The sequence below is a fragment of the Misgurnus anguillicaudatus genome, chromosome 21, assembly GCF_027580225.2.
Source record: "Misgurnus anguillicaudatus chromosome 21, ASM2758022v2, whole genome shotgun sequence".
NCBI lineage: Eukaryota > Metazoa > Chordata > Actinopteri > Cypriniformes > Cobitidae > Misgurnus > Misgurnus anguillicaudatus.
The window spans coordinates 28,631,330-28,641,931 of record NC_073357.2 but is presented as its reverse complement, the minus strand read 5'-3'; positions in this window follow the sequence as shown (position 1 = coordinate 28,641,931).

The following is a 10,602-nucleotide window of genomic DNA, read 5'->3' as shown; positions in this document are numbered from 1 at the left end:
TCTTATCAGGTAATATCTCACATACATTGGAAACAGTTAATTGTTTGTATTATTTACTAGGGGTGGAACAATACATGTATTCGTTTCGAAGCGAATCGGTACGGTGGTCACGGTTCGGTGCATGAATTTAAACGGAGAATACACGGTATGAAAATAAAAAAACTTGCGTGCAAAATAATTAATGTAATGCGGAACTACTGTTAGATCCGCGGGTTCTTTATGGACAGCTAATCTGTTGCCCCGCTTTAGCTCTGAAGCTCTGATTGGCGCCAATGCAGCCAAGCTCCGCCTATGTATGCGCTCTATCAGAGGCAGAGCCCGTCTACATTCTCTAGCACTCTGCATTTTTTTGTCACGTCGACGCCCGTCCAGTCAGTGAATGAGCAGCCGACAGCGAGGATGGAAAGTGGTGTTCCACAAGAATTAGACGTTCCGCCAGCCTCTTTAAGATCGCAAGTTTGGCAAAGCTTCAGTTTTCCAGTCAGTTACAATAGTACAGGCGAGAGAGTGGTGGAAAAGACGAGGACTTGTTCAGCAGTTGTTAGGTATGTGAGTGGAAATACATCTAATCAGGGCTCTCAAGTCTCACGCATTCACCTTGACAAACACGCATTTCAGTCAGTTCAAACGCCACACTTTGTATTTCTCACGCTGAGAAGTAGGAGATAAATTGTCCTGCTATATACAACAGGCATACGCAGGGGAGTTCTGTCGAGTTCAGCTGCTTTCAGTTTTTTAAGCGTGCTCAACTTTACGCAGCGCCATCAGCGTCAGAGTACCGCGAGAAATCTTGCGGAGGAGGCTGATTTCCAATCGCTCTCGCGTTACTCTGACGTCATCCACTTGTCGTTTCTTGCAGCCCCTCGTGAAGTCGTACACACCTATTAATTCATCCTACCAGCCTATTTTTTTGTTCTTTAGTACATTAATATGAAATAAGGCCAAAATGTAATTTTAAAATGTATTTAGGTTACACTTGTAATACATTTGAACCCATATTTGTATGAAAGATGAGTACAAGATTACTTAAAGAGGTATACATTTTTGAAATACGAGATAGTATGTTAAATGCATTTCAGTTCACATTCATGACATCTGAAAATAACACTGATAAGGACACCTATGTTTTTAAGATTAGCTTAAGTACTAAAAAAATGCCTTCTTCATTTTTGTTTTGCTTTTCCCTCCATTGTACCGAAAGTGAATCGAACCGTGGCGCCTGAACCGAGGTACGAACCGAACCGGGACTTCTGTGTACCGTTCCACCCCTATTATTTACCATTTCATGCATTTATAGTGTAAACATTTCAATTGTAACTTTATGGGGTGGTTTCCCGGACAGAGATTAGCTTAAACCAGGACTAGACCTTAGTTTAATTGTAAAATATAACTAATTTTAACAAACATGCCTTAATAAAAACATTACTTGTGTGCATTTTGAGGCCAAACTGAAGGCACTGATGTATTTTAAGATATGTCAATGCAACTTGTTTTCAGTTTGGACAGCTCTTACATTTATTTTAGTCTAGGACCAGTTTAATCCTTGTCTGGGAAACCGCCCCTAAGTCAGTTCTGTTATTTAACCTTTTCATTTACAAATCTGTTGTTTAGTTATGATTTAGGGTTAATACTTAAACGCTACATATTGCAATACAATATATTCGTACTCTAGCAACGCTCTCAGACATATTGTGTCCGAAACCCGGGAACGATTGCATTTTTGTTCTCCTTCTGAAACCTGAGATCCCTTACAGTGTAACTTCAGTTGTAGTAAACCGTTTCGACTGGAATATGTTATAAAAGCTTAGTGTTTTCAGCAGTGGATAACGACTTTTTGAAATTGTTGTAGGCTCTGTTTAGTTTACAATTTTTTTATTAAAGATTCACTGTAGCTGTAATATCAGTTTCAGAAAAACTTATAGCCTGCAGTACATGAAAAAAATGGAGCAGTTTCTTACATTAGCTAAATCAGTTTCATTTATGTTATGAAGATATATAGTCTTTTGTAGTGGCACTATCTGTTGTAATTTATTGTAGGCTCGAATTGGCTAAAAAAACATGAAATGAACGTTGTAACATTAGTTTAATCAGAAACACCCATCTAGTAAAAACATAAAAATTAAACATTTATTTAAACATATATCAGCATCAGACACTATTTAGACAACTAAGTAGATTACATAAACAACAACATATGAAGCAAATTATCAGACTCTTAATGGATTCTGTCAACAAGTGGTATTTCTGAATGGCCCAAGGCTGGAATTAAATGTATTTAACGTAAAAAATTATTTGAAGAATGTACAACCCCAAAACAGAAAAAGTTGGGACACAGTAGAAATTGTGCATAAAAAAGGAATGGAATAATTTACAAATCTCATAAACTTATTTTATTCACAGTAGAATATAGATAACAAATCAAATGTTGAAAGTGATACATTTTGAAATGTCATGCCAAATATTGGCTCATTTTGGATTTCATGAGAGCTACACATTCCAAAAAAAGTTGGGACAGGTAGCAATAAGAGGCCAGAAAAGTTAAATGTACACATAAGGAACAGCTGGAGGAGGACCAATGTTTAGGAATAAGAATGTTGTCCCATTCTTGTCTATTACAGGCTTCTAGTTGCTCAACTGTCTTAGGTCTTCCTCTTTATGATCCGCCAAATGTTTTCTATGGGTGACAGATCTGGACTGCAGGCTAGCCATTTCATTACTTAGATCCTTCTTCTACGCAGTCTTGACATTGTAATTGATGCAGTATGTGGTCTGGGATTGTCATGTTGGAAAATGCAAGGTCTTCCCTGAAAGAGACGACGTCTGAATGGGATCATATGTATCTAGAACTTGGATAAACCTTTCAGCATTGATGGTGCCTTTCCAGATGTGTAAGCTGCCCATGCCACACGTACTCATGCAACCCCAAACCATCAGAGATGCAGGCTTCTGAAAAGAGCGCTAATAACAACTTGGGTTGTCATTGTCCTCTTTAGTCCGGATGAAATGGCATCCCAGTTTTTCAAAAAGAACTTCAAATTTTAATTCGTTGGACCACAGAACAGTTTTCCACTTTGCCAAAGTCCATTTTAAATGAGCCTTGCCCAGGGAAAATGCCTGCGCTTCTGGATCATGTTTAGATATGGCTTCTTTTTTGACCTACAGAGTTTTAGCTGGCAACAGCAAATGACACGGTGGATTGTGTTCACTGACAATGTTTTCAGGAAGTATTCCTGAGCCCATGTTATGATTTCCATTACAGTAGCATTCCTGTATGTGATGCAGTGCTGTCTTAGGGCCCGAAGATCAAGGGCATCCAGTATGGTTTTCCAGCCTTGACCCTTACGCAGAGAGATTGTTCCAGATTCTATGAATCTTTGGATGATATTATGCACTGTAGATGATGATAACTTCAAACTCTTTGCAATTTTTCTCTGAGAAACTCAGAAAACTATTTTTCGCTGCAGCATTGGGGGAATTGGTGATTCTCTGCCCATCTTGACCTCTGAGAGACATTGCCACTCTGAGAGGCTCTTTTTATACCCAATCATGTTGCCAATTGACCTAATAAGTTGCAAATTGGTCTTTCAGCTGTTCCTTATATGTACATTTGAATTTTCTGGCCTCTTGTTGCTACCTGTCCCAACTTTTTTTGGAATGTGTAGCTCTCATGAAATCCAAAATGAGCCAATATTTGGCATGACATTTCAAAATATCTTACTTTCAACATTTGATATGGTATCTATATTCTACTGTGAATAAAATATAAGTTTATGAGATTTGTAAATTATTCCATTCCTTTTTTACTCACAATTTCTACAGTGTCCCAACTTTTTCTGTTTTGGGGTTGTATTATACATGGCAAAAGTATTCAGTTAATATCAATATATTATTTTTGACAGAGCTGGCAATTAGCGGCTTTTGCATCTGAGCTCCTCTTTGGCCAGAAAGTCAAGGGGGGTGAATGACCCTAAGAAAAACAAAACATTAAGCTAAATAATTTTAATAAGCTGATAATTAGGTTTTTATAAATGGAAGCTATGGTTGTCTATAATTGTTTTTATAATTGTTTTTAATTATTATTCTTAAATGTATAGTTCTCAAATGTTAGTTTCATGGTAAAGTGTTTTACTTTTTTCAGGATAATAGTTGTAAATCAATGCCACTATCAAATAAACAAACAATCAGCATGATACACTGTAAAATATATATATTTTAAAAAATTGTGGAAACTGAAAGTTAAGTATTTGACTCAACATATTGCTTTCAATTAATTCTCCCGAAACAAAAATATGCATTGTGGTAATTAAAACTTAAGGTATTGGTGTAAAACAAAAATATATATATTCACAGACCTTATTAAACTCTGCTCAGCCAATTTATCGTGTCAAATGAAAAGTCTGAGATGACTATGTTTTCTTGGTGTTTTCTTGCCTTGCCCATTTTCATGTCGGCGGCAGTCGACTGTCACCACAGTTCTAGGTCAGCCGACTGCCGCCTGGCGGGATGACACAGGTTGTCTGCTGGGTTCTGTTGTGGCTTGTGCATTCTGTTATGAGGTGTGAAGGACGAACCCAAATGCAGACAGAGATAACTCAAATAGGACTTTTATTAATGTACAAAACAGAAAACAAAACCCACGAGGGGGCAAAACAATATAAACAAGATACTAAAACAGAGGAAGTGAACACTAAACAAGACTAGACTATAACTACACTAAACACTAAACAGGGTGACACTACACAATGAACTTGACAATAAACACTTCTTGACTAGACTTACTATAACAACTTACTCACAGGTATTTGGAACAATGCACAAGCCCAGGACAATGAATACAAGAGGATTAAATAAGGGAACAAATCAAGAGGGGAACAGGTGATATAAATCAAACAATAATGAGGAGAGGATGACAAGGGAGCGGGGAAAAATAGACAAGACACAGGGAACACGTGGTCTAGTAAACCAATACTAAGACCACGTGAACCCACACAAAACATGGGTCTGTCATGATTCTGCCACAAGACTAGATTAAACAAAGGACAAGATGGCAGAACCATGACAGACTAATCATAGTTTGAGACAGAAAAGCATATGGGCATGCACCTGAAAATAATTGGCTTCAGTGTGGGTGCGTGGGAGTTGATGATCAACATTTTCTACAATTAAGTTATGGTAAGTACTTAAATATTTACATTTAAGTCATTTTTAAGTATTTTTAAAGTCATTTTCAAGTTAAACTGAGTGAAAATCTGAATAATTATAGCATAAACAAAAAGCATTTTGCCGAGCCAGAGGAATTGAAAGCAAGACTTAATGTTTTCAAACGAGTGTTTAACTTTATTGTGATGGTATTGATTGTTTGAGAGACTAGGTTAGTAGGTATACGATGTTATAAAACTGATGTTTTCTCCTTAATGTAACGCACCGAGCTAACGCTTCAGTGAGGAAATGGCAAGGCCACTAAAACTTTCACAGTGAGTATATATATTTGTATTTCTTATATAACATATTTGTGTGAAAACTGTTAGCTTTTTTGAGATTTATGTGCGTTTTTTTTATTAAGAGCCGCTGCGCCGCGACCACACACGTGCACACATAGACATGAAAGGCTGCTTGCAACCTGCACCTTTCTAGAGAGAAATTGCTGTGTGTTTAAAAAAAAATGAATATATTACGCTTACGAGTGTAGGGGCATCTGTATTTGGCCTGGACTTCACAAAACGGGCGCATTGTTTACATGTATTCAACTGCATGCAGAACTGCGCTTACAAATCAACCTATGACATCAAAGTTCCGCGAGAGCCATTCGAAAGATTATCACTCTCGCGTTATATGATCTCATATGCCAATCGATCTGAGCAGCTGTTTTCCATGTTCAGAAGTGCAAACTTAGAGGATATTCTGTATTGATCTGGTTTTATTTATTACATTGGCTTCATTTGGTACATGAACGCTCAGTGATACTTTTTTACTTCTTACAGAGTACCGAGGCTTTGGAGATTTACACACATGACATGAAAATAGGAATTCGTGAAACTCTGTCAAGATTCATTTCCAGTGAGCAGGTGTTGCTGGAAAATTTGTGAGACTTTATGCCTTTAATTTGTAGAATGTTTTAGGTGTTTAATGTTTAAGCTGTTATGAGGCATTGTTTAAATGTTTAAAGTGATTAAAGCAGTTTCATAAGCTCTTACTTAGTTTGAGAATGTTAAATTCAAGTGAAATTGTGATTAGCATTGGGTGAGGAACTCTCCTCACTTCTATATTGGTGTTTCTGGAGATATTTGTAAAATGTTTTACATGTTTAACATTTGAATTGTGAAGTGGCAGTTCCATGAGCTTTGAGTACTTTATGTGAGCTTTGAGTAAGAATGCTCAAATCTATGTGAGGCTTTACTGAACACTTGGGCATTTTCCTGTACAGGGTCTAGATTATAGAGGACTAGGCCTTAGTTATATTAGGACATTTAGGTAGTTTTTACAAACGAACCTTATAAAAAACATTACTGGTGTGCATCTTGAGACAAAACAATGGCACTGATATTGGTTAAGATATATCGGTGTAAGATGATTTTGAATTAAGACAGCTTAAACATGCTTTTTAGTCTGGAACTAGAATAAGCACTGTCCAGGAAGTCGCCCCTTGGGGAGGTACACTCAGTAACTTGCATTTTATTGATATTTTCACAAAATGTGTTATTGTATAAAACTTTTTATTAAAAATTATTTTTCTAATGTCTACTGTGCAATTGTATGCAGACCATTTCTGTATGTTTACAATTTTAAGGTATTACAAATAAATATAAAATAAAATAAAATGTTCTATTAGGACAATGGGAAATAAACAATTCAGCATGTTGTCTTTCCAATATAATTTTACCAATATACATTTTCAGATTGGGTCAATTAAAAAAAGAATGCTACCACAATTTAAAAAAGTTAATTGGGCAAAAAACATGGTTTCTTATTTTCAATTAGCTCAACCTGTTATTTCCCATTGAGCTAATGTTTGAAGATCGTTGCCACAATTGATAAAATTCAATTCACAGAAAATCTATTGGCCCAAGTAAAAAATGTCAATGTTACCAGTCACTAGAAAATTTTGAGTTAGGAGGCAATTCTTTTTTACAGTGAGCACATTATAACTGCCAAATAGACAATAATTGGTTGTACCACCTGACTTTATTTTAAAGGGGATATAAATATTGTGAAAAATGTATTAAAATGATGTTCAATAAACAAAACTTTTTAAACATATTATTCCTGACTAAAAAAATATGCATGACATCCATTTTAAGTTTAAAAAAATATGTTTTTAGAAGCTTGTTTTGTCGTTGAACCACATACACACATTTATTAATGTAAGTAAGTGAGGTTAAACAAAATGGTCCTTAACAGATTAAATGACATGAGTTCCAGACTGAAGACTTACAGTAAAGATCCAAACAATGACTTGAATTATAAATCTCAGGAGCAGATGGACAGGCAGGGAAACGCACAATAACACAACAGTGACCTGACAAAGACTGAAATCAAATGTGCATCTTAAGTATAGAAAATGACAAGAGGTGGAAAACTGTGCAAAAGTATTTAATGAAATACATACTGAAAGTCCAAGAAAACACAAAGTCCAAACTTAACGTAACTGTAACAATTGTAATGTATGTATACATGCAATGTATTTATTACAAACACTTCAGTCCAGATCTCCAGATTTCATCTTAGAATGTTAGAAACAAATACACACATCAATAATTAGAACCTTTACATAAGTGTTTTAAAGTATGATAAATATACACAAATTCAGTCATGCATGCTGTCCTGACTCCATAAACTCCCATCCGCACATTAAAACAATGCCCTTTACATTTAAAGTTTGTATATTATTTGGTATGTCTTCTGGTAGAGTAATCTATATGTATAATGTAAGCATTTCATGCACTTAACTTAAACCACCCCTTAATCTGCACTATATAACGAAAGTGGCAATTTGAACATGCTATAATAAATAATCTATATGGTATTATGAGCTAAAAACTTTACATATATACTCTGTTACTTTCCCACATGACATGCCACTTGTCAACCCACCAGAGCACGAGCTTGATACCAGTCCACCCAGGTGGAGTGAGGTAGAACAAACCGTGCGCAGAGCAAGGTCCGCATCGGCTCATGGCCCCAATGGAGTTCCATACAGGCTCTACAAAAACACTCCAGCTGTCCTGCGATTCCTCTGGAAACTGATGAAAGTTGGTGGCAAAAGAAGGAGATACCAACATCCTGGCGGAGAGCTGGAGCGATCCTTATACCCAAGGAAAAGGACTCTGCAGAGATCGGGCAGTTCCGACAGATCAGCCTTTTAAATGTGGAGGGAAAAATCTTCAGCGTGGTCGCTCACAGGCTGGCAGGACACCTGCAAAGAAACAACTTGATTGACACGTCAATCCAGAAAGCAGGCATCTCAGGCTTCTCCGGTTGTGTAGAACACATTAGTGTCATCTGGCATCAGATCCAGGTCCCAAAAAAGGAGGGAACAGATCTTCACGTGGTGTTCCTGGATCTCGCAAATACCTTTGGCTCAGTCCCTCACAACCTCCTGTGGACAGCCTTTGACTACTTTAGAGTCCCAGCAGCTCTCACAACCCTTGTTAAGACCTATTTTAAGGACTTCCAACTCTGTGTGACAACAGCAGAATACACAACAGCTTGGCAACACCTGGAAGTGGGAATCATGGCCGGCTGCACCATCTCCCCACTGGCCTTTCACCCTGGCAATGGAGGTCATCATTCGGGCCTCTAGATGGACAGTTGGCGGACAGCAAATAAGACCTGGTGTGAGGCTGCCGCCAGTCAGAGCCTACATGGATGACCTCACAACTCTCACCACGACCAAGGTTTGCACTGTATGGCTATTAAGTAAGCTCCAGGAAGACATTGAGTGGGCTCACATGAAGATCAACCCAAGCAAGTCCAGAAGTATTTCCATCATCAAGGGGAAGCTGTCAGACCATCGCTTTCACATTGGCAAGGAACCCATCTCAACTATTTCCGAGAAGCCAGTGAAGAGCCTAGGTCGTTGGTATGATGCCTTCCTTAAAGACAAGGAACAGGTAGAGCAGCTTAGGAAGAAGGTAGCCAGTGGTCTGGAGAACATTGACAGAACCTTGCTTTTGGGCAAGCTGAAGCTCTGGTGCATGCAGTATGGACTACTTTCACATCTCCTGTGGCCACTAACTCTCTATGAAGTCCCACTCTCAAAGGTGGAAAAGCTGGAGAGATTGGTCAGCTCATATGTAAGGAAGTGGCATGGCCTTCCCAGGTGCCTCAGCAGTATTGGACTTTATGGCAAAGGGATGCTACACCTGCCTATTTCCAGTCTGGTAGAGGAGTACAAGTGTGCCAAAGTCAGACTGGAGATGACGCTACTGGATTCGAGCGATCCATTTGTAGCCCAAGCTGCCTCCATCTTGGCCACTGGAAGGAAGTGGACCCCGTTGGCTACAACTGAGCCTCTCCATCTCAGGGACACAAGATGGTGGTCCAGGAGGTATGTCGGGAGGAGGAAACAAGACGGTGCGCCCAAGCTGTGGCACAGGCAAAGCAAGGGCAGTGGATGGCATGGGAAGGAGTGGAGAAGAGGAAGATCTCATAGAAAGAGCTTTGGGAGATGAAGACATTCAGGGCAAGCTTTACTGTCAGGGCTGGCTAAGATGTCCTACCTTCTCCCACAAACCTAACCTAATGGTATGCCGATGACCCCACGTGCCCTCTATGCCAAAGTCTAGCAACACTGAAGCATATCTTAGTGGAATGCAAGATCAGCCTCACCCAAGGCTGTTACACCTCCCCCATCATCCCAGTGGCAGCCAACACCATTTGTTCGGGAGGGTGAGGGTCAAGCCACCCTCAACACCATAAGGTCAGACTCTGGTCAACTAGGCAGAGCACAGGACTGGAAGCTGTTGCAGACTTAAACAAGAAACTCTGCTTCCCAGCTGAAATTGCAGCCACCAACCTGCGACCAGACCTTGTTCTGTGGTCAGCCTTGCTCAAGCTTGTCTACATCATCGAGCTCACTGTGCCCTGGGAGGGTGTAGTGGAGGAGGAGACCTATAAACGGAAAAAGCTGAGGTACGCTGAACTTGCAACCGATGCTTAACAACAAGGCTGGAATGTGCGCCCAGTGGAAGTAGGTTGCAGAGGGTTCGTAGCCATCTCAACATCCAGGCTACTCCGGGAGATGGGAGTGCGAGGAAAGACCCACCGTCAGGCAGTCAAAGACCTTTCCGCGGCTGGAGAAAAGGGGAGCCAATGGCTATGGGTGAAGAGAAAAGGCTCCGCCTGGGTTACTGTGTTGATGGCACCTAGGGAGTGAACCTGGGACGCTGGGATTCACTGCTGAACCCTCTGGATGTGTCGTGGGCCTATCAGCGAAACACCCAGGAAGGAGGGTGCACACTTGACAACCTAAAGGGTGCCATCACTCAATTTAACATCCCACAGAGCCTCAACAATGCCTGAAGTAAGTATTAGGATTATTGTGGTAGTTTGCCACCGTTTGCCACTGAACCTGCATTAACGACGACAGGGACGGACTGGGGC